At 37.6% G+C, this 24,759-nt stretch overlaps 1 long non-coding RNA gene across 1 annotated transcript; it reads right to left on the bottom strand.

The window, feature by feature from the left end:
• Nucleotides 1–7,657: 7,657 nt before the first annotated feature.
• On the bottom strand, nt 7,658–22,827 carry LOC133272621 (uncharacterized). The gene is made up of 3 exons (XR_009744491.1): nt 22,766–22,827; nt 11,139–11,191; nt 7,658–9,364 (listed from the first exon to the last, which is right to left on the bottom strand). It is a non-coding gene; the product is annotated as an uncharacterized LOC133272621 (long non-coding RNA).
• Between the last annotated feature and the right edge of the window lie 1,932 nt (nt 22,828–24,759).

The following is a 24,759-nucleotide window of genomic DNA, read 5'->3' as shown; positions in this document are numbered from 1 at the left end:
GAGAAGAGTGGGCAAAGAGTCTGAATGTGTAGAGTTGTTTAAATAACTCTTACCATGTTTACTGTAACTACTACATGCCCAGTGGCAGTTCCCCACTCTTTAGCACTGCCCTCCATCCTTCCTTCAATTAACAATACTCTCCACTTGTATGTCATTTTCATTATATGAGACGCCACCTGGGAGACAAAAGGAGAACACTGAGATCTTCAAAACCATAAAAAAAAAAAAATAATAAATTTAATAAACCTTAAATAGTAGAATCGGAAACCTACCTGCCATTTGGTGAGACTGGAATATGAATCATCAATACTATAATGAAAAAACAGTTACTGTCTATGGAACAAAATTTTTACTCTAGGTAACGACAGTCAGTATAGTTTTAGGCTTTCTGCTCCTTTTTAGGCACCTGCATATTCAGTTCAGAAAATATTTAGGTACCTGTTTTTAAAAATATTGGCTTAAAGCGATTTCATTCTTCTGACATGCTCTTCACTAACATTGATTTGCTTCTTCAATTTGAAATTTTGTTTGACATATATTTGACATCCTGACATTGAAAAATAGACAACTTGAAAAGTGGAGTACTTCACTGGTTGGAAAATTTTATGAAAGAGTTTACTAAAGCAGTGATTTTGGAACTGTGAGACCTGATTAGTGCAAAAAGCAAATATGGGATATAACTTTTTGGAAAAAAAACAAAACAAAACAAAACCAAACCAAAAAAAAGCCCACAAAAATAATCAAATACATTTATTTTCAAAAGAAATGCTTATTTTATGGTAATGGTTAGATATAGTGGGTTTTGTTTTACATTTATGGACTGTATTCAGAATTACATGGCCAGGTTAAAAAAAGAAAAATCTAAATAAAAGGTTAAGGAAAAGATAATTTCTCATTCTTTTTCACAGAAAAAAAAAGAGAAAACGAGAGCACACTTCTCAGTAAATGTAAGGATGAAACTGGATTTCTACTGAGTGTTTTGGGTTGCTTTTTTTAAGTATTTATCCGCTATTTATATTTAATACAAAATATATTATTTCTCTACAGCCCAATGTGAAATGTACATTTTTGGCAGCAGTTTCTTGCAACCTAAGCAGATACGATTTAATTTATTACTTGCATAGTGTAAGGAAATTCACTAGATCAGATTTACACAGGGCTGTGCCATGCAATGTTTCACTGGTTTCCCCTATCCAGGTTAAATGTTCCAGACATTTCAGGTTTGTTCCTTTCTTGGTCTCTCTAGAAAAGAATTTGTCTGTTATGGCAGATTTTGCCAAAATTTATCTTGTGTTTTCTCATCTCAAATAAAGGAAACATAAGAAAGCAAGAAGTTAGTAAGAAATCATAACATACACATATGTATTTTTTCAACATCTATTTTATTATTAGTTATTTTATTACAAACTATCTGTCAGAACTGAGGGTGTCTGTACAAAGCTGAATATTTTACAATAGATATAAAAAATAACACTGTTTCTGCCTAGAACACCTACAGCTTAATGTGGTTCCAGCTGATGTAAATGCTATCCATGTGTTTGCACTTACAGTCTAGAGTTTTCCACTCCAGTCATGCTTCTATAGTCAGACCCATATTTTTGAAAACTGGTGCCAGAATCAGCTTGTGCAGATCCAGTTGCAGAACCTGGGTACATTTACATTTCTTTGTTTTCTATCAAGACACCATTTTGTATCAGCAATTTCTTTTCTTTTGCTACTAGCAATGCTTTTTTCCTTTTTTTTTTTTTTTTTTGAGGATCTAAAAGTATTAGTACCCTTGAAACCTACAGCAGGCATTGACTGGTGGAGCCTGATACTTAGATGAAAAGAAGATTTAAATATTTCAGCCCATCAATCATGTAATGTTCCCAAGCCCTGAAAAAAAAGATAAAAAAAATGAATTAAGGTGTAATTCCCTTCTAAAAAAATATTTCAGCACTAAGAGGTACATTGAAAACACTGGTACTTTTAAGGAAAACTTGCAAAGAATAAAGACATTTGTCTCCAGCAGTGTTAGAAGTAAAGTATTTTTAACAAGTACATTACTTAAGTGCACCCAAGTTATCCTGGTCAGAGTGATTACCTTGGGACTATAATGAGAACTTGAGTGACAGGTTAGACACTAGTCTGGGTCTCACTCTAAACCTGAAACCCTTTCAAAATTCCTCTTCTTGTTCTTTTGGTACACGGCTGTTTAATTCCTCCTGCTGATATGTTTAAAACCTTCACTTGCCTTGAAGGTAAATATAGACTCAGGGGACTTGCAATAAGATTAGGAGCAAACAAAAAGATTAAATTGCCTTCTTGTTGAGAAGTTGAAACTCATGCTTGCAAGTTGCAACCTTCCATTCAAGCCTTGTGGCAGGGACTAACACAATCTATTGATTTTTATGAAGAGTCAATAACCCTAAAAAATGTGATTTCATTTCTAGATGCTGATAGGACACAGACAAACCTTTAAAAGAAACTCAGAAGAATGAAAAAATACTGAAATTAGTAAATTGCACCCCTGTGCGCCATTCACTGACATCCAAAGAGACAGAGGATTTCTGTGTGTTAAAGTGCAATAGTAAAATAGAGGTACTAGAGACAAAGTTAAGGTAGAATAGTGGCATAGAACTGCCTTAAAAATCAAGTAATCAGTACTGAGGTGCGGAGAAAGAGTAGGTGAAAAATATATGTCATATCTTCAATTCCTAATCATGGCTGCTAAGTGCCAGGTGTAGATTACTAGTTCTTAAAATATTTATAATGGGATTTTTTATTTGTTTGTGAGTCATATATAATACCAGGGATGCTGTAGTTACCCAAGTCACTTCTGCAACTAGACTGATCATACACAGCTAGACCAGACTTACTTAATAAGATGGAGATAACCTCTATTCCTGTTTATTTTCCTTAATGCTTCTACTTTTGCAGCTATACTGGAAGCCTTTTAGCCTCTTGCCCTAGTTTCAGGGGGTGGTACCAGACCACAACTAGTCCATCATGTCAGAGTGCAAATACATCCTACAGATGTTTATGTGATGCTCTGTTTACTCTGAGCGTAAAAGATGAACAATTTGCATTAATTAATAATGCTAAAATACTTGCAAATACTGTAGCCATCAACCAAGTAAACTATCTCACTACCTTTACGTTTTATACAAAAGAATCCATTTCAAGAGTCAGTGAAGTTCTGTGGATCTGGCTCATTATTATTTATTATTCTTCTTTTGATTGTCATCTTTATTTTCAACTTTGCATAATACCATTAGTAAAATGCAACATGCTTGAGTCTTTCAGCATAGTCCATAAGTGTTCATATGCATGCTTACAAGTCCCTTATGAGAGGTGCTTTTTCATAAATAGTGTTTATATCAAGAAAACTCAAGCCTGATAAGGTAGATGGCTCAGAGCATAAGGTAGCATGTGCATGGATCAGCTGGAAAGGCTTCTTTGCACTGAAGTGGTCCCTGAAGCAAAAGCTTAGGATATTAGGAAATCTAAAAACTGAGGTAGATGGATATCCCCATAGCTCTTAGCTACTAATAAATGCTAGTGCAATGAAATCTCAGTAATTACCTGATTAATACGAAGTTCCATCAAAAGATAAGAAGCTACTACTGATAATGACAAATACATGCACAAATATTTGCAGGGTCAGGGCTGTATCAAACCATGCAGACTCTATTGGAAATCAGAAATCAGTTTTGCAGACATGAATTAGACTGTGATTTCAGTTGGTGTCATGCCAATCTAGTCACTTCAGTTGAAATCACATTGCTGTCTGATACTATCTATGAAGTGTTCAACTAGGGCACAAACTGCTGCACTGAAAATGCCTAAACTACAATCAGCTCAAGTCCAAAAGCTGCCCTGCTGTGTATTGGCTCTCATTTTATTACAGAAAACCTAAATGCATCCCAATATTTTTTAATGGAAAATAGGAATGAAACTACAGAAAATCAGTTATATATATTTTTGCTGCTAAATTGTAAGATCATATGTACTGGAGCTAGCTTCTCTACACATCATGAGATGAAGGAAGAAGGCGCAGCACCAGTAGCTCTAGATCAAACTCCACCTGGAACTGCTTAGTAAGGTATATGTAAAAATTATCTTGATAGACAACACAATATAACCCCACTCAGACAGCATTACGCTCCTAAGTAATGTTGCTGGCTCAACTCAATAACTTTAACACTATCACTAGATATAGATTTCCACTGTTATATTTGCCAGGCCTCTTAGTTAATTTAAGCTTTAAGCTTTTAGTCAAAGACTGGAAGCATTGATCACACAGGACACACATAAAATAGGAAGTGCATCTTTCTTCAGTTTAATTCATCTTGCTGCTTTATGAATAGTACAACAGAGAAATCCAAGCAGTTATTGCAAATAGACATGAAGAGACATTTTCCACATACTGTTTTGTCTAATGAACTGGCAGGGAGTGTGGTTTCCCTGACTTTTAATTACTGCACCACCTATAGTTAGGACAAATTCACCTGCCTCTTCTGTCTGAGACTTAATTCATCTCAGATGCATCCTTATTAAAAGTGATGAGTCACAGTTTGGAATTTTGCTAAACAGTGTAATGTAACAGAAAGGCAATTTTATGGCAACCAGTATCTTTTTCACTTAGAACATCCATGTGCTTTCCTAATGGATCAATGCCTTTTCAAATCAGGGAGAGTTTTCTCATCAAATGTAATCTCATGCTTTATTTGAGAAATGCTAAGCATTTCCCTTATAATACCTTTGATAAATGAGTAGACTGAAGAGGAGATAATGCTTGATACTGTCCTGTATCTAAGATCCCAAGGAAATTTTCCTCATACATTTTGTTATCTTTCATAAAGTTTTATTTTAACTACTAAAAAACAGGTATTTCATTGTGGCTATGGCCCAAAGTATATTAGGGCTGAAATCTGGCAAGTGTGGGACATTCAACTTTTTAGGTAAAATATTATTCTATTAATGTGACATGCAAAGCTGGTTTACATTATAGTTTTTCAGAAATACTTTCCTTATTATCTTTTCCTGTATTTACTGTTTTATTAACAGTATTCTCATCAAGATGAAAACCACAGGATTTTGTATTCCTTTTTCCATCTATATAAGTCTTACATGATATGAAGCATGTTTTAATAGTAATGTTATAACACATAAAATACAAACATAAAATAAATGTTGAAAAAAGGCATCTGTAAACACAAGCTATAAGCATAAACTGTGTATTGTTTGATAACTACGGTGCTCCAACAGACACTAGACAAAAAAAATGTGTTTCATTCCAAAATAAAATCTTCATAAAATTTTCATTCAGAACATATATTTTTATATATATATGTATATGTCTCCCTTAGCATATATTTAAATTCTAGGACTAAACCCAAACCGAGGTCAGTGCAAATCTTCACACTTAAATAATGTGTAGACACTTACTGATAAGAAAAGTTAAAGGAAATTTGAAGAAACCCTACAAGCTCAGCTTCCGCCATTCAAAGACAAGATCAGTTATTCTCCAGGATGGAAAGGCCAGTGTGACTGAAGAGCAATTAAAATTATAAACAGGAATATTAAGAGAGCATGAATTGCTTTCTGCAAAACTATTTCAGGTATGTGGAACACCCTACAGAAACACCTGCATTGCCTCAGAAAAAACGCTAACGATGACTGATATGAATATGTGTGTGGTTTTGGATGAGTAGGAGGCTTGTATGGAGGTAGGAACATTTGTGGTAGGTCATGGGTAGGAGGATGGTAAACAAAACCATGGTATAGGGAGTCAAAAGGAGCCCAGGAATTCCCAGATAATGCAGTGTGCTGAAGGAAATCAGGCTTCAGCCTGAGAAGCTGTTCTTGCAGCCATCTCAGTCAACAAACATGCTGTGCTGTGAATCAGTGAAAATATTAATCTTTTCTTTTAGGGCTACATCAAGTAATGCTTCATGAGGAGATCTGACATAAGGAAATTAAAAAAAAATACTTGGTAGCAGGAAGGCTGAGCAATAAGGCTTATCCTGCTTCAATTTTTATGTTTAAAGATTTTTAGTACTGGAGGAAAATAAGACCATTTGAAAAACAGTGCTTAAAAATGCATAGTTTTTCATCTTCTGTGAGATGAGAGTTTTACATACATAACTATAAAATCTAGAAAGAAGATCACATCTGATGTAAATTACTAGAGGTGCTCAGGCGCTACCTTGTGTTTAATGTGCAACTACATATTTCTGCAGGTATGGACCCTCCAGCGTTTGAGCAAAGCAAACAACAGCCCATCTCATCTTGAAAACAAAGAAGTTTCCTGCATTGCCTTCCTATCACTTGGGACCAGTATGATTATCTACTGAGGAGGAAAATCTAATGTAAATGTTGTTTTTAAATAGTCACTAATTCTATGACATCATATTTTATGAATCCAGAGTTTAAAACAATAATATAAACCCCTTTGTATTCCTTATTTCAGTTTGGAAAAACATCCATTAAATTCTCTATAAAATAATAATCAGAAGACGAGTGCCAGAATACCTTACTTGCTCAAGAGAAACACTAGTAAAAGATAAATGGGATTAAAAGATCTAAAATTATGTGCACTGGTTGAGTGATCTTGGGTCTTTATTACATATCCTATACTGAAACATGGAAACATTTGTTATAAATTGGTAGTTATAAACCACATAGACAGTCTTGATCAGCAAAATTCTTTATAGCTGACAAAAAAGATTAATTCTGAAAACTATGTTGAAAACTGGGCTGTCTGCTACAGTAAATCTAGACTAACACCTACATGAAAACTCTTGAGACTAAGTTACGTTTTTAGTATTGTTCTATAATTGTACAGTTTCTGTACTGAGCTTCCATTATGAATACAAAGAAAACTCTAACTTAAAAATAATGATAAATTACGAAGTTATTAAGTTAATTTTCAAACTGATATTCATATAAACAAATAAAAAAATACGTTCAGTAATTCTGGTTAAAGAGGAGAGCATATAATTCACAGTGTTGTAGGGTTTTTTTATTGTATTTGTAAGAAACTTGTTATGATACTGAATTTCACACTTTTATATTCTAAGGAACTGAACAAATTTTGCCTTGCACTGATAGTAAGAAAATCTTAAGAAAAAAAAAACTAGCATATCTTTAGGCAGAAAGCAAGTGCCATGTCTTTGCTCACTTTTTACCCCTTTGAATGTGCAGTTCTCCCGGAAATTAAGGCTACACCTTCATGATAAGACAAACAAACAAAATATCTGACAGTGTTGTTTGGCTGGTTGTAAACAGAAAAAGAAGGCAAAGCAAAAAATATCAGACTTTTCTGGGACTTATGTAAACAGGTCTGGGAACCATTTCACAAAGACAAAAGAATGCTGTCTTTTAGATTGATGCAATAGTTTTACAGTTACTATTTATTAAAATTCTGGGTTTTTTTTCTTTATTCTGAGAGGAACACTTTTTTTTTTTTTTTCCTTGAATATCAAGAACCGTAGATTTGTGCCAAAGAGAATTTTTAAGAGATGGCATTTTATCTTTGTACTGAATTGCATCATTTTTCACATCACTGTAATTATATTTAAATGGCATAATGCACAGTTGTTAGCAAAAAGAAAAAAAAAGCCCTGAAAAAACATGTTTTTTGATAACTCACGAATCTTAGATGCTATGATTTATTTTACTGTCTCTTTATTTTCCATGGATTTTGTTTTACTTACAGATCTCACGATTTATGTCCCAATATTAGATGAAACCCAGGGGAGGGGAGAAGAACAGAAAGGCTGTATTTCTGGTTTAGAAATATAACTCACTGGCTCAGTATTAGAAATCACACATTACTAGTACTTTATTTTACATTTTTATAGCTCATTGCACACCGGTATCTCCCTATGGGTTCTTACCACAATAAAAACATGGGTTCCATACCTAATATTTTGCATACTAATAATTTTTGCATATCTAATTAATGCTATACACATAAGGACTGATATACAAATAATATTACACATCCCTAAATGCTTGTCCAAAGAATGCAAATCTGCTTTTCATAGGAAATACAACTGATATCTTGTTTGCATTTTTCCTCAAAAATATCAGTGCAAATCTGTGTTCTTTTGCCATCTAATGGATTTCGCAGCAGAACAACGAAGGACACACGGTATTCAAATGTATAATTGCTGTACATTAGTGTTACATTAGTAAGTTACTTCAGTCGCTAGTCTGTCTAATTCTCCCATCTCTGTTTCTCTCTTTGAGACCTTAACTCAGTTCCTGCCACTAAATCTTTTGTTATTGAAGTGAGCAGTCCACTGAGGACAGATTCAGGTAACAGCAATAATCCTGAGGAAGGATCCCTCCAAAGCAAGGAAGAGAGCAGACAACTTCTGTCAAACTCATCGTCAGAAATGATGAGCCCTCACCAAAGGTGTATTTTTCTTTTCAAAGAAGGAACATATTCACACATTTTGCAGACCTCAGGGAAGACTCCAGTTAAGGCCACCCTGACAAATGTAGACAGCAGTAGCAGAGACTAGCACCAGTCCCACTGGAAATGACCCTTCTACCTCCTTGAAAGCCCCCCATGATGCTGCCCAGAGCAACCTGTCATACAGCCTGGGGCAAGGGCTGCTCTGCAGAAAACAGCATAGCTGTTTCTCACTGAACAAAGCCTGTTATAGATCACAAAACAATAACGTCTTGTCAGACCCCTCCACTACCACAAATCTAAGGTTACTGCATGTTGGAGGTGAGTGAAGGCAGACCACATTAAGGTAGATCAGAGAAAAGAGGTATCATCTGCATCCACGCAGGTATATAGTTTTGAAACTCCATATCATCACAGTACAATCTGTGCTCCTCCAAGATGAGCATAACTTGTATGACTATGAGACTATGAGGTCATAATCTGCAACTGAAGCTGCAAGAAAATGGTGCCACGAATGTATATATACTAATTCAAATAAAAGACAAGGAAAAATGAAACTGCAAATAGTTCAAAAGACGCTTCATTAAAAAAAATGAGTCAGCTTTTTAATTAACTAAGGCACTGACTCAGGCTTCAGTGAAAGTAATGGGCTGCCTTGTTCCACTTCCCTCACTCCAGAAGCAGTTAAGTTGTCTAAGCACATAGACTTTCACTGATATTTCAGATCTTCTGAGTGTCAGACATTCGCATAGAACAGACATGGTAGGACTAGGAGCTCCCTTATTATTCTGCAGGTGGGGGCCAGGTAAGAGACCAGCAGTATCTAATGTGGCTTAGATACTTATGTTAACATTATCAAATTCCCACCACCTTGAGGAGAAGCCTGTGGGATACAATTTGCTGTGTTGTCATTGTCATCTCAGATTGGATGGAGAAGCCAAGTGATTCTGACATTTCCTGGGGAATAAAAAAATAAAAAAACAAACAAATAAACCCCAAACAACTTTAGACAAATTGTGTAACTGACTTTAATAGTTTTCATATTAAATTCCTTCTTACATGCATTTTCAAAGCCAGTACTTTGTAAGAGCAGTGCACACAGTGTTTGGTAGATTTAATTATTTGTTGTATACAGACTGTACAAACTATATAGTCGCATAGCATGGGAGTATATGATTTTGTTTTATGGATAAATTAGTGTAAAAATAATCTATTTTATAAAGATTTTAAAAGCTAAAATTTCTGAAGATGTTTGGGAGAATGTTGTTCAGGAAATGCAGTGATTTCAAATTACATTTGATCAAAAGAAGCAGCATTCTAAATCAGATTTAACTAATCCTTAAGCGAGGGGTTTTCAGTGTTTAGAGTGGAAAGGAATCAGAGCTGCAATTAGGGGAAGAAACCAGAATGAATTCTTCTCATAGCAAAAACTTAGGTTTGGATTTCTGCCATCTCCCTCTCTGACTGATGTCTTTATGTGATATCAGCCTTGGTGAAAAAAGCAAAATAAATAAATTAAAAAAATCCATACAAAACCCCAGAGTAGGGGGCCTCTAGGAGTAGGCTAAAGTTAGGACTTTTGTTTGACATACACTAAAATTAAAGACTATTTACAATGGAATTTGCAGATTAGTTAGGAATATCCAAGTCCCCTTTGTTCTAACTACATGAAAGAACTATTTTCTTGACTATTGGACTCTTGAGATTACTGCCCTCTGATGTTCTGCTCCTGGACTGGGGATCCAAATATATAGCTCAATACCATGTGTGATGCCTTGTGTCTGAAAAAAAACTTCTTTGGTTATAAATGATTGAGTATGGATGGTTGTTTTCCATTAATTTCTCCTATACACAATTAAATCATATTATTAGAAATTATGTTTTTATATAAGTCAAAGGGAAGATGCAAATAAAATCTAAAGCAACCTTGCTCCTATACAGGTTCTTCTTAAAAGACTGCATGAAATAATGTCCTGGGTTCAGCAGCAGCAGTCATGTTTCTCCTTCTTGGTAGCTGGTGCAGTGCAGTGTTTTGACTTTCGGCTTGGGAACAGAGCTGATAACAATGATGTTTTGGTTTGGCCAAGGACTTTGTGAGCCTCACACTCTGCCAGGGAGGAGGGGAACCCGGGAGGAAGCAGAGACAGGACACCTGACCCAAACTGACCAAAGAGGTATTCCATACCACAGCACGTCATGCCCAGGATGCAACTGGGAGTGACCCGGAAGGGCTGGGAGACTGCAGGGTTGGAGGAGGTATCGGTCGGTGCTTGGTCGGGCTGGGGGGGGGGAGTTATCGGTCGGCTGGTGGTGAGGTGTTGTATTCTCTTCCCATGTTATTTCCTTTATCATTATTATCATTGGTGGTAGCAGTAGTGATTTGTGTTATACCTTAGTTACTAAACTGTTCTTATCTCAACCCGTGGGAGTTGCATTCTTTTTGATTCTCCTCTCCGTCCCTCCGGGAGTAGGGGGAGGGAAAGAAGGGGGGGAGTGAGTGAACGAGTTACCTGACTGGGTTTAAACCACGACAAATAATAAACATATAGCTGAAATCTAATGTATTTTTGTAATCTTTGTATAGAAAGCCAAGGTCACATTAAGGTGGAAAGCAACATAGAAACTGAGATGGAAACAGTTTAAGAGTTTAAATTAATATTATAGACAAAACAAAAAATAAATTGATCTTATCTTTAGTACCTATATTCCAATCTTCTGGTGCATATAGTACCTATATTCCAATCTTCTGGTGCATTTTTCATTCAGATGTCTCCTGGAGAAATTCTGTGGAAGCAACAAGAAATAGGTAAAATTTCCATGGCACTTTAGTAATGAAGAAAAACCCTTGTCTCTCTGGTCTTTCTCTAGGTGATCATCTCTCAACTGATTAGGTTGTCCTACTTCCCTTGAAGTCCATGAACACATGGTTCTAATGAATTTTAATGAATCTTTAAGAATTTTTAATATTATTCAGTAGTTATTAGTAGTAGCATATATTGTGCATTAATAATAGACATATATCCACTTCCAAGACAGCTAATTGAACAGCATATTCTCTTCTTAAAAGACAGATTAGGAAAAATGTCATACTAATTGTTTTGAAAATAATACTGAAAAAGGTATGTATCAATGGTAACGAAGTTGAGTAAAAGGCAATTATTTACTGAAGTGGGCCTTTAATTCAGTAGTCCATTGGTAGAGAATTTTTAAGTCATTTGTACATGAATGAGCATATGGTGGGTCAGACTTTAGTTAGGTTAGTCAGAACAGAAAGCATAAGAAAAAGAGACCTGTAGCTACAGAAGCAACAAGACCTGTTCATCAGAACATCAGTCTTCCTCAGTTTAAAAGAAGACACAAGCTACTGAAGTTTTAGTGAAAGCATCTGGTCATGATCACTCTAACGTTCAGCAGTAAGTGAAGCAATCAGAAGTCATGTAGAGGAAGTCAGACCCCTTATCCGGTCACAGACAGTGTTAGACAGCGAGCTGACTACAGGAAGTCAAATGTCCTTCAAAACATGACATTCTCTCTCCTTTGGTCACAGAGGACAATTTTAATTAGGAAAGTTGCAACTGGATTAGCCAGTCTCCCATTCCACACAGGGGTTTCTTGTGAGAGAGAATGGTACCAGTTTCTCTTTAGACCCACATAGGTGGATGGCTCATGTGTTTCTCCAAACAGATCCAGCTCTATTAATCTGACATTAATTAGGGAAGACCCCTTTCTACCTCTGTTTTATAAGAAAGATTACACAGTTTTAGGGACTTTGTTCTTCTATCATGAATGAGCTAAAAATAACTTGATGTGGTGTTTCACATCTAGCTACACCCCTATTATTGTCATCATCCATTTTTTCTGCTTTCAGCAGGCTGGTACGCAAAGGAACTTTTGCTAATGATATACTGGATCACCAATGAGAGCCTTGTCAGCTGTGGGGAAGCCACATTTTGTGTGCTCTGGGGCCCAGGAGTGTGGCTGCTGTCTGAGGCAGATGAACCAGAAGACACAGTGACCCCACCAGCAGCAGGGCAAAGCCCTCACCATGAAAGTTCAGCCCCATGGCACATGAGCACAGTAAGTTGGACAGGGCTGCTGACGATAACAAGTTGTGTCAGCAGTCCAGTGACTTTCATACAAATTCACAATAGCAAGTCAAGTCCAATGTCCATCCAGGAAGTCATCCAAGTCAAGAACAGCAGAAGGCAGACAGTGGTCTGGAGGCAGCAGCAGCACAGCCCAAGTAGGGAATAGGGTCCCAGCCTGAGATGAAATAGGGCTCCTGGGCCATAGGCAAGGGAGTGAGGTAGGTCCTTGGTGAAGCCAGTCAGGGCCATGTAGAATCTTCTTACTGCAGTGTGTAGTGAGAAGCAGTATACCATTATTGTCTCCAGGCCCTGACCCTCATGTCTTTTAACTCAGGCACTGTTTATAGAGAAAAAGAGAAATGTAACAGATATAAATCACTTGGTCTTCAGTGTAGAGAGCCAAGGGCCATTATCATGATCTATTATTTAGATATTATTTAGCAGTTAAGGACCAAGGCTACACTGTTCCTGGCACTGCAGAATAGAGCTCTTCTACCCACGGTTCATGGTTGTGCTTCATAAAGAATGTAAGGAAACAAGAGCATAAAGGGGAAAATTGATGGGTAAAACCTAGAGTTCTGTGCAGTGAACAGCAGTCTCACACCAGCTCTTGTTTAAACAGTTAATGAGAATTGCTCAGCATTTCTTTGCTGCCTCCCCTGCCTGAGGTTCATAAAGCCAACTGTGGGAGCTCTGAACTGTTGAAAAGAATACAATTAACTCTCATTTTCCTCACTGAACTTGGCAATTTAAGTGGTTTCATTGTTTATAATATGTATGTTTATATATGTGTGTTCATCCCTATGTACTGGTGACGTCTTTAAATGATTGTACTGAGTTGTTTCTTTGGGGGTTTGGTTGGGGATTTTTTGTTGTTATTTTGATTGGTTTTCCCCCCAGTCGATTGTCCTTCTGGCATCTGGTATGAGAAATTTTTGGATCATACAATGTAATAGCTCTTCCAGAGCAGTCTTTCTGTCCTTGAGTGCTACGATCTAGTAAGATTCTCATTCCAAGTTAGCCAGGAAGTGGAGGAGAGCAGTGGTAATCAATTACCAGGACAAAGTAAATGGTGCCTTCTGACCTCTGTTATAAGAATATAACTCACATCACCTACCTAATTTTTATGTCTGACCCTTTCATGTCTCTACAGAATTCAATTAATTGTATATGACTATTTCAGAGGACTCCTGTATGTCTTACGGTTTTCTTATGACAAGCTCTGTACTCAATTACATTTAAATGACTGTGTTTGTCTTGTTTTGTCTACTTTGTAATGCTTAATTAGGTTGACAGAGAGGTAATGTCAGTCTGCATGAAAGGTATCTGTGTGAAAGACATTGGTACTTAACTACATTCTGTCCCTGATTTTTGAGTGGAAGCCTGCTATTAATTCTCAACTTTCAATATGGGACAGATCGAAATTCATTTACTCTCAAAAAATTTTAGCCTGTTTAAGCACTGGCAGCCAGAGCCATTCTGAGATGAATTAATGGTGACACAATATTAGTTTTTTGAACACACAGAACTGGTTCTGAAATGAGCAGGGAACAATGAAACCATTACATCGTTAAACTTTGTATATTATTAGACGTATTATAGGCTACATGCTGAGGAAATAACCAGAAATAATATCTTCCTTTTTTTTTTTCACCAAAGAAATGACAGTATCATTTATCTATACACAAAAGGAGACAAATAAGAGGTGCAGTCTCACATACACACACAGCTGTAAATCTTTTTGGTTGCTTCGTATGTAGATATGAGGTTGGAGTGTAAAGACACATCATAGTGATCATCCTTTAGCCTTAATCTGGAGACTTCCACAGCTAGCAGAGTAAGCCAGTGTAGTTCTAGCTAAGGATAAATTCATCTCAGTTGAAGTTATATCAGTAATATGCATAATAAAGAACATGAAGACATATGAGATGTATGCTAAAATGAACTTATATGTGATTTTACAGTTTTCAAGTACTGTTGAATGAAAAAATAGTGCTCATATCAATGTTCATGGGTAATAGCAAAGATAGGAGGCATCATGTAGTGAACTGAAAGTTACTACACAAAGTTGGTAGATATATTTTTTACTAGAGGTTAAAGTAGCTATTGCTAGCTAATAAAATTAGTTAAAGTACTGCTAGTAAAATATGTTGCTAATTAATAGCACAGAGTGAAACTTCAGACCTTTAAAATGATGGCATAACCCATTTTGATTCCATTATGGTCAAGATAAATTAATAACTCTTCATGTAAGTATCAATGAAATAAATACATAAGTAAATAAGCTCCCTACTATGTTACTAAATGTTTGCTAAAATTCAGCTGAATTAAACAATAATTTATTGCCAACTATTCTGTCTTGAAGGAAGCTTCTTTGTTCAAAAAAAGACCAATTACTGAAGTCACTGACAGCAACCACTCCTATTTCTTCATATTTCTTCATCAGCGAGTATGGAAACATTTTAACTTCTCAGTGGTCTGGCATTTAAACAAAAGTTTAAGCTGTAACCTTTTTACAGTCCTTTAAATGCATTTTTTTTTCACCAGACAGGAGGTTCTGCTATATGGCTCACAAAAAGAAAAAAAAAAAAAAAAGAGGAGAGAAAAAAGAAATCACCTCTTCCTACCTCCAATTTTTTTTTGCTAACACATATGTGGTTGTATGTTGTGGCCAACATATTTTGTAATTTATATTTGTATAGATTTAACAGGCAAGAGGGACTAGCTCATTGGTAAACCCTGTCTCATTTATACAGAAATTTATTGGTCTGAGAGGTCACTCGGCATATAAATTTAAAAGTGCTGCAACATTAATTTCTCTAAAAGGCATAGAAACCTCCTCCTTTGCGTTTATGTACCCAAATGAGGCCACACAGATGGTGTCGTGTTGTGGTTATGTCTCCCGTTATTCCAGCCTTGCAGAGGCCGTCTTGTGCTAAATGGCGAATGCATTTGTCTAACCGCGAAGGATTAAACGGATGACATGGAGCTGGGAGCTTACAGAAGGTGCTTCATCAGGCTAAACTCTTCACATTCTCACCCATGCCATAGGTAGCTCTGCCAAAAGGTTAGAAGCACAAAGATTTAGGTGCTCCTTCAGGATGTGAACTTATTACCTGTCTCAGGAGAGAAATGCAGTAAGAATATAATACTTCCTAGGACAGTACCAGGTCAGCCAGCATGGCCTTGAGTGTTAATGGTGAAATCTTAACCTCAGTGAGTGCAGAAGGAATGCTTTCAATAATAAACTCAGATAGTGGGTTCAGAAAAGCAGATGATGCTGATTTCCTCATCTCCAAGATCTTTTCCACTTGCATGTAACTGCATACAGCAGATTGTACTGTCAGTTTGCAGCTCCCTTCCTTCCTCTGATGCTGATCTCTGGTACTTGGAAAGGAGAAAGGTAAATACTGGTTTTCAAGAGGGTGGCTTGTCTCTTTCATAAAGCCCATCACTCTCTTCTCCAGCATCTTTCATCATATGATCTGACACCTTCCTATAAACAGATCTGGATACTCCCATGTGTCAGACAGGGCATTAAGACAGAAACTTAAGAGAAGAAAAGAAAAAAACGCTGACGAAAAGGAAGGATGAATGCTACAGACATAGAAGAATCTATTCAGTCAGTCCATTAATTTCTTGCCAAATTTCATCAAGGAAGACATTAACTACTTCAGATCACAGATGAAATATCTGAATTACTATTGCTTCCTTTGCAGAATCAAGGCATAATGCTAGTCTTTGTGTGCAGGAGAGGACCACATACATTGCCCTCCCAGATCCAACTAATGGATCCCACCTAGTCCTGTATAGTTTCTCTCATAGTTCCCAGATATTCAGAAGCAAAACTCCTCTGACGCTGGAAAATTTTAAATAACATTCATAAGATCTTTTTTTCCTTGAAAGAATAATTTATTTACACTAACTGAACAGTCCAAAACAGGTGAACAGGAGCAGCATTATCATCACTCCTTTTCAGCTCTGCACAAACTTAGTAGAGAAATAATAAGGTATGTATATGATAAGAAAAATTACTTGTTCATGACAAGTGAAGGTCTGGACTTCTAAAGTTCCTGAATAACAGTTTGGGCATAGCCAGCTGTTACTGTATACTTTATTATGCCTTGCTTTCAGTTTGCCTGAGTTTAAGAATTATTGTAGCCAGACCTACTGAACACCACAAATTATTCTGTTTCATCCAGAAAACCTTTATTATTCACAAGTAATTTCACAAAGTCATTTTGTTACTCAATGGACTCAGCTGCACATCAGTGCACAGATAAGACCAGTGTTTGCCTGAAGTCTGAAGAGGCTGGCAAGCAACAGACATATGAGGTACAGGTGAAGTGTACCCAGACGCCCTCACCAAGACCTGTGATATAAACAAAGCCAAACAACATGATTCTTAACCTTCACAACCCTAAATCTAGTGATCAGTAATCAGTTAACACTAGTCAGCCATCTGAAAATTAAAATTCTCTGCAATCCCTCAACACATACAACTATGCTGTTAATTGTCTCATCTTTGACAACAGCTAATATTTCATTCTCCAAAGGAAAAAAAAAGAAACATAATTTTTCAACAAATTTATGTAGGCTCCTTTGCATCTAAAGATGGAGAAATAAATCATTACTGAGCTTTAGAGAATGATGTTTAATTGTAATTTCTAACTTTAAGCAAAGTGTTATTTGGTATGTTGAGTGCTATACAGCTGCCACAGTATTCCTTAATGCCCTTGAAGGTATGGGATGAAATAGATTTTTAAAAGCAATGAGACTATCCCAACAATCTTTCCTTTCTTCCCTCCCCTTTCTGCCCCAGGTATACTCATTCAAACAAAGATCATACAAATTTGCTTTAAATAAATATTCTTTTAATTATTTAAAATCAGATTTTGAAATCCCTAATGCTAAAGAGCACCTTCTCATCAATGTTCAGTTTTCAGTTGGAATTCTACTCCTATGCTAATAGATGTCATTTTAAGTTTATTTTTTTGTAACTTTGACTTCCACCAACTGTATATTGTCATGTCTTTAGCATCAGACATGAAAATTCTCCACCAGCAGATATCTCACCTTTCTGTCTCCTTTTCTATGAATGAAAAAAGCTAATCTGAATGCAAATAGTGTTGTGAGCATCCTTTGAATTCTTACTGGATTTTAATGTTACTCAAAACTGAGCATTAGACCTGGACATAATGTTGCATAGAGAGGCAAGATCATTTCCCTTCTTACACACAAAAATATACTATTTTAATCCCAAACTTGACCAAAACTTTATGAAACAACGGTACAAAAAAAAAATTCCCAAAATCCTTTATTTTACTGTCACTTCTAAAATACAGATGAATTGCATCTGTAATTTGACATAGGGAATTACATACCAATCAGTCTCACCTCTGTGCCTGGCAAAATCTTGGAGAAGATTCTCCTGGAAGGCATGCTAAGGCACATGAAAATCAACAAGGTGCTTGGTGACAGCCACCATGGCTTCACTAAGGGGGAATCCTGCCTGACCAATTTGGTGGCCTTCTATGATGGGGCTACGGAACTGATGGACAGGGGTAGAGCAGTTGATGTCACCTACCTGGACTTGTACAAAGCGTTTGACACTGTCCCACATGACATCCTTGTCTCTAAATTGGAGAGACATTGATTTGATAGGTGGAACACTCGGTGGATAAAGAACTGGCTGGATGGCCGCACACACTGGCTCAATGTCTGGCTGGAGACCAATAATGAGTGGTGTCCCAGCGCTGGGACCGGTCTCGTTCAACATCTTCATCGCTGACATGGACAGTGGGATTGAGTGCACCCTCAGCAAGTTTGCCGTTGACACCAAGCTGTGTGGTTCGGTTGATACCCTGGAGGGAAGGAATGCCATCCAGAGGGACCTTGACATGCTTGTGAGGTGGGCTGATGTCAACCTGATGAAGTTTAACCATGACAAGTGCAAGGTCCTACACCTGGGTCGGAGCAATCCCAGGCACAGCTACAGGTTGGGCAGAGAAGAGATTCAGAGCAGCCCTGTGGAGAAGGACTTGGGGGTGTTGGTTGATGAGAAAATGAACATGAGCCAGCTTCAGTGTGCACTCACAGCCCAGAAAGCCAACCGTGTCCTAGGCTACATCAAAAGAAGCGTGACCAGCAGGTGGAAGGAGGTGATCCTGCCCCTCTCCTCTGCTCTCATGAGACCTCACTTGGAGTATTGTGTGCAGTTCTGGTGTCCTCAACATAAAAAGGACATGGAACTGTTGGAACAAGTCGAGAGGAGGGCCACGAGGATGATCAGGGGAATGGAGCACCTCCTGAAGATAGGCTGAGAAAGTTGGGGCTGTTCAGCCTGGAGAAGAGAAGGCTGCTTGGAGACCTCATAGCAGCAGCCTTCCAGTACCTGAAGGGGGCCTATAGGGATGCTGGGGAGGGACTCTTCATTAGGGACTATAGTGAGAGGACAAGGGGTAATGGGTTCAAACTTAAACAGGGGAAGTTTAGACTGGATTTAAGGATGAAGTTCTTTACTGTGAGGGTGGTGAGGATCTGGATTGGGTTGCCCAGGGAGGTTGTGAATGCTCCATCCCTGGCAGTGTTCAAGGTTGGACAAAGCCTTGGGTGACATGGTTTGGTGTGAGGTGCCCCCGCCTATGGCAGGAAGGTTGGAACTATATGATCTTAAGGTCCTTTCCAACCCAAACTATTCTATGATTCTATTCTTTGATTCTACTTCTTTGTTTCAGAAGTACCTTTGAAAAACCAAAATTAATTACAAAATCACTTACTGACTAATATCTTACTTTTATTGTTATTTCCCTACTAGGAACAATAGTGAATGTGTAACCATTAATATTATTTTTATAATACTCTACATATCAAATTTTGTGTTATTTTATTATAAAGATTGCAATGCATCATCCACCACAGGGAATGCATGTACACACACTGAAATACAGACATTAATATAGGAATTACATACTGTACAATTCTTCATTTTTATTTTAAAATGTCATTGCAGAATTTGGAGATTCAAAAAAAAAGAAAAACAACATAAAATGTGATCTGATTATTTTAAAGACTATCTCTGGTAGACACTTCAGGAAATTTTAAGTCCATTATCTGTCTAGGTCAGAGAATAGTGAGTGGTTATCTTTAATTCCAATACCTCCTTAATTCTTGCTAGATTGTCTGAGAAATTATATAAACACAGATTTTCCTTCTGATATCGTTTGGTTTTTTTGAAAGTCAAAGTTCTTCAGAGAAAATATCTCCCATAGCTATATATCTATGGGCATTTTCAATTTTTTTCACATATTTTACATATACAAAAAATAGAATTAATGTATCTGAAGAGTGAGAATTATCCTCCCTAATTTAGTATTCTAAACATCAGCTAGCTCATGTAAATTGAGTGTTTAAGCGCATAGCACCCAAAAGACAGGCATACACACAGTTTATTCATTCACACTCCAATTAGTTAATTCACATCATCTGTTTCTATTACCTTTACCTCCTAGATGTTTCATCTCTCAAGACGCCCAAAGAAGATGACTACTTTCCTAGTTCTGAGGTAGCTAACATTTCAGTGTACACATCCCCATGCCACTTTACTAGGATATAAGGGTGAATGAAACACAGGCATCAACAGGTGTGTTCTGTGAACAGCTGTTTCTGCTGAGAGGGTCACCACTTGCCAGCTGTTCCCCAGCTGTTGGACACACACTCTTGACATTTTGCTGATAATGCTCCTTTTGCACAGTTCAGGTGAAACAAGTTGGGTTGCTCAGATTAACTATTAAAAATTTCTAAACTTATTATGAGGGATCCCCAGGGTTGAGAAGAACAAGTTAGTTTAATTTAGGCATTTTAAAAAGATTCTGAATAACTCAGCACATTTTGACTGGAAAGAGGTGCATAAGCAGCACAGCTAGGTGATCACTCACGGCTATATTCCCATTTGGTTGCCAATGGGACAGAATAAAGACTGAGGTAACATCACTGGTACTAAAGCAACATTGGTAAAAGCACCTCACACCTGTGAACTCCTCATCTCCCTAGTCTTACAGAAGCCAAACATTTATTGGAGCTCTCAGGCACAGAGCTGACATGCACAGCAGTTCAGTGTTTATTTACTATTAACCAGGTCAAGAATTTAGTCCTTCCTTTATTACCTTCTTGCTCTAAATCCATGGCCTTTATAAACCTCATCAGAATTAAGGAAGTCTAGTATCTGGTTTGTATCTCTCATTTGGATTCTCTGGTGTCTCTTATCTTTCAAGTGACAGTGAAGGTACTGCCAATCCCTCTCTCTCACATGGACCCTCAGGTGTCAGATTAGACATTGCCCTCCAGAGGTACACCAGAGGAATGCCAGAGGAAGACTGACATCAGTACGGTCTTCCTTTCCTCTTCCGAAGACATCTTCTATGATGCGTATCTCTGAGACATCTGAGACTGTCACATCTTGTTGCTGATTTGATCAAAAAAGCTTTGGGGCGTGATAATCTTTACAGTTCAAAAAAAACGCCAAACCCCAAAAAACACCAAACCCCAAAAAAGCAAAACAAAACAAAAAAAAAAGTCACAAAAAAAAAAAAAAAACAACCAACCAACCAACAAAAAAACCCAAACACACACACACAAAACCAAAACCCATAGTCTGACCAGAGAGAAATCCCAGAAGGAAAATCAGAATTAACTGCAAGGCAATTTAGCACAGGAGAGGCTTGCTGTCAGCAAAGTGCACACAAAGTTGTCTGTACCTTGTTTTTGGCTTTCAAGCTAGGGATCTATTCCTGATGCTGATTTGATTCTCAGCATAGATATAGGCCTTGGAGATGTTCCTGATAACACTGGTAAGAATTAAGATCTCCATAAACATCACCACAGTGCACAGGTCTGTTGTGTGAAGGAGCCGTGTCTGGATGTCTTTCCTGTCTCCTTCCTCTCCAGTGGCCACCAGAGTGTCCCCCAGCAACACCCACTCTAGGTTTACTTCCAATGGGCAGAACATGAGTTATTTAAGCTAAACTGTAACATGGGTACAAGAAACTGTGAGGCAATAGATAAAGAGCTTTTGCATAAAAATGATATGGAAAAAATGTGTGTCAATTTTCAGATGATGACGATGAACTGACGAAAGGGACTGTTGGACCCAGGAACCTATGATCAATCAGGTTCCCAGTCACATTTCCACATAAACTCAAGGGGACTTGAACTGTTTAGTTATGTTTCTGCATAGCTAATTGCACTTTTGAATCCTTTGAAGAAAGAAAGCAGAGCAATATACTGATAATGTTGGGGCTCCTTTTCTGGGGGCTTACAGACTAATCACTTCACTAGTAACAGTTTCTTCTCTCTGGTATAGTATATATCCCTTCCATTGCCTGGGCCAATAAGTTAGATGGGAAAGACATAACTGATTTACTTATCTGAAACAAGCTATTCCTTTTTACATTTTGGAATATTTGAAAACATTCAGTTGTTCTTTAAAGTGACTGGAAAGAATGTCAGAATCCATGAACGTTTTCTTTTTTTCTCCTCTCCCCCCCCAAAAAAAAATATCTGAAACGTGTGTTTTCACCAGGTCTGGTCAACTCACTGGAGGCTCGTAAGAAGATTCTTGTGAATGTGGCTGGCGCCACTCTACTATGCACAGGCAGCAGCAAAGCAAGAGAGGTCTCAGTTTCATCCACCCATCCATGCAGCGCTTGGGTAAAAGTGCACAGGATAAAGTATTTGCTGTGTATAGGTGCTAGAGAAAGGAGGAGACCGTACAAGCATAGCTAAATAATGTGTCCGTGAAACTAAAGCTCTTCAGTATGCAGCTTAGCCGAGCCTTCAAATACTCTGCATGGGAAATGTGGGTGTTGCAAAAACTTTCTTATACATAAACTGGCAGAATCTTGCCCACTGCAGGGAGCGTAAGTGTATTCAAATTATCCTATATAAAAAATACATTTTTTGACAACTTTCATTCGTATAATATTTACAAATTCTAATATAATTTTTCCTAATTTTACCACATTTTATCAGCAGAAAAATAGAAAACTCTGTAACATCTTTTTGGTCTTTAAATCCTCAAACTCCTGTATATCACCATATTTATGGAGCACAATACTCATTTCTAAGCAGTATTTGCTTATTTAAGACCAGCTGCTTCCTGACCCAAAATGCCATTTAAACAAGTAATCCTAGCTGCCTGACAGCCTTACTTACTTGCCCTTTCAGTAAACTTTTTTTCTTCTTTCTGGTATGTGAGCACTTGCACTCTCACCTGCAGTTCAGATCAGCTCCTGGTACCTCCAAAGGCTACTGCTTTTCTGTGAGGGATGTGATCCCTAGTTTTTATTAGCAGTAGTGGTCCTATTCACACCCCCAATCAACCCTGAAATTGATATTCTTCACCTGATCTGCATAGGTCATCTGGCAGGTCACTGCCTGTGTTACATTATACCAGTGTTTTTCCACTAACCCAGTTAACAAGGTTAACTAGAAACGTGACAGACAGAAAAGAAGCTGGACACATGGCATGTATTATTTGGTTTAGAAACTGGTGGAGGTTCCTCTGTGGCAAGAATTTATGAATAAACGATTTGTGACTCAGTCAAAAGAATTTTTGCTTCTTGTGGTTTTTTTCTGAATGTCAGAACTCATGAGAAACCCAATCGTACTGCTCTACCCTCTCACATACAGCAAACTCATCTTGAAATAAACTGTTTGCCTGAAAGAAAAAGAAAAAGAAAAAAAAGAGCAGAAAGCTATTCTGCTTCCTGGCAAGACTTGAGAGAAGAGTTTTATAAATTTAACTGCCAGTATACCATCTGCCTCTGCTACTCCTTTGAGCCTAGTTCTTCTAATTGTGTCTTTAACAGCTGACATAAAATCTATATTCCTCTTGGGCACAGTAAAATAATAACAATTAAAACATGAAGAATAATAATTAATGAGGCACATATGGTGCAGTAAGTCTGCAGTCTGAATAGGCTCCTTATTCTGCAGGAAGTCTGTGCGTATTTAGACTTGAGAGATAACTTTGACACGTGCTCCACTGGATGCCTAGAGCTGTGGCCACCAGTCTTGGGAAAGCAACTTTGCTCTTTAAGCAATACAATGCAGCAAACTCCACATTCTGCATCACTTCATTGCTGCTCAGTTTCAACCGATAATAAGCAATTTTAGACAGTGGACCACCAACCAGAGGGCTGAGCAAGCTGTGTTTTAGACGTGAAAATTGTTTGAGGATAGCTACTCTTTTTTACACCTGTTATAGCCGGCACCTCAAAAGCCAAAGTGAAAAATCAGTTTGTTGCAGTTCCGAGCTGTGTTCCAGTTAATTTTTTGCAGCTCTGCTACTTTAAAGCAACATGTAACTTCACAGATCTGGGAAAAATCTGCTGGGAAAAAACTGGTGTCACTTTTGCCAGCTGTAACTTTCTGAGAGAACCTAGGTTATGAACCCAGATAATATCCAGGTGATCTCTGAGTCTTTATGATAACTGGTATGCCATATAAATAAGAGCAAGCCTTAAGCTTCTTTAACACATACCAGCAGGCTGGTCCAGTTCAGTTAAAACATGGGCTTTTGCTCAGAGTTATGAACCTGCTCCTCCAGTTCACCCAGCATGCCCTCTTTGGGCTGTGAGTACAGCCAAGGATTCAGCTGTGTCCAGCATTCAGACCTGCAGTAGCTAAACGTGAGTGTTAAGCTCCAGCTTTGTCCTAATGTTATGGCAGAGGACTCTCATGCAGAGTTTTTCTGAAGACTTTTCTGATACTTTAAAAGCTTTTGTTCCTTTTCAAAGCGTCCAGGAAGAACTTTTTTTTGGGGGGGGAAGGTTAAAATGTGCATGCGAACTGCCGGAATTGTAAGAATATTCATAATTTGTGATTAACTTCATGCAGTAACCTATGTGCTCGTAAATTCAGTCCATTTTTAGTGTTTTCTACTTTGGCCACAGCTGCTCAGTGAAGATGTTGTCTGTTTTTTTCTCCCTGGTGGAATAGTGCTTGTGCCCCAAAAGGCATTTTGATATTTTAGCACTGAACACTGCTTTCAGCAAAATTACCCTCCCCCAATACAGAATTTTCTTCTCTCTGTCATGTGAAATTTAAAGCATGACTGAAACAATTAGTTTTCTGCAAAACTGAAGATAACTAACTTTCCAAACTTTCCTTATCTCTGGTTCCTGTTCAGTTCTGGAGAAAGGTTCACAAATGAAAATAATTAGAAAGTATTTGTGTGTATAGCTGCATGTCTATGTAATCATC

This window comes from Pezoporus flaviventris, unplaced genomic scaffold (assembly GCF_033815535.1).
Source record: "Pezoporus flaviventris isolate CSIRO_AGI_PZ_B2104156 unplaced genomic scaffold, CSIRO_AGI_Pfla_v1 ptg000030l, whole genome shotgun sequence".
Classification (NCBI taxonomy): Eukaryota; Metazoa; Chordata; class Aves; order Psittaciformes; family Psittacidae; genus Pezoporus; species Pezoporus flaviventris.
The sequence above is the reverse complement of the archived record's forward strand: the minus strand, read 5'-3'. Positions and strand labels throughout refer to the sequence as shown.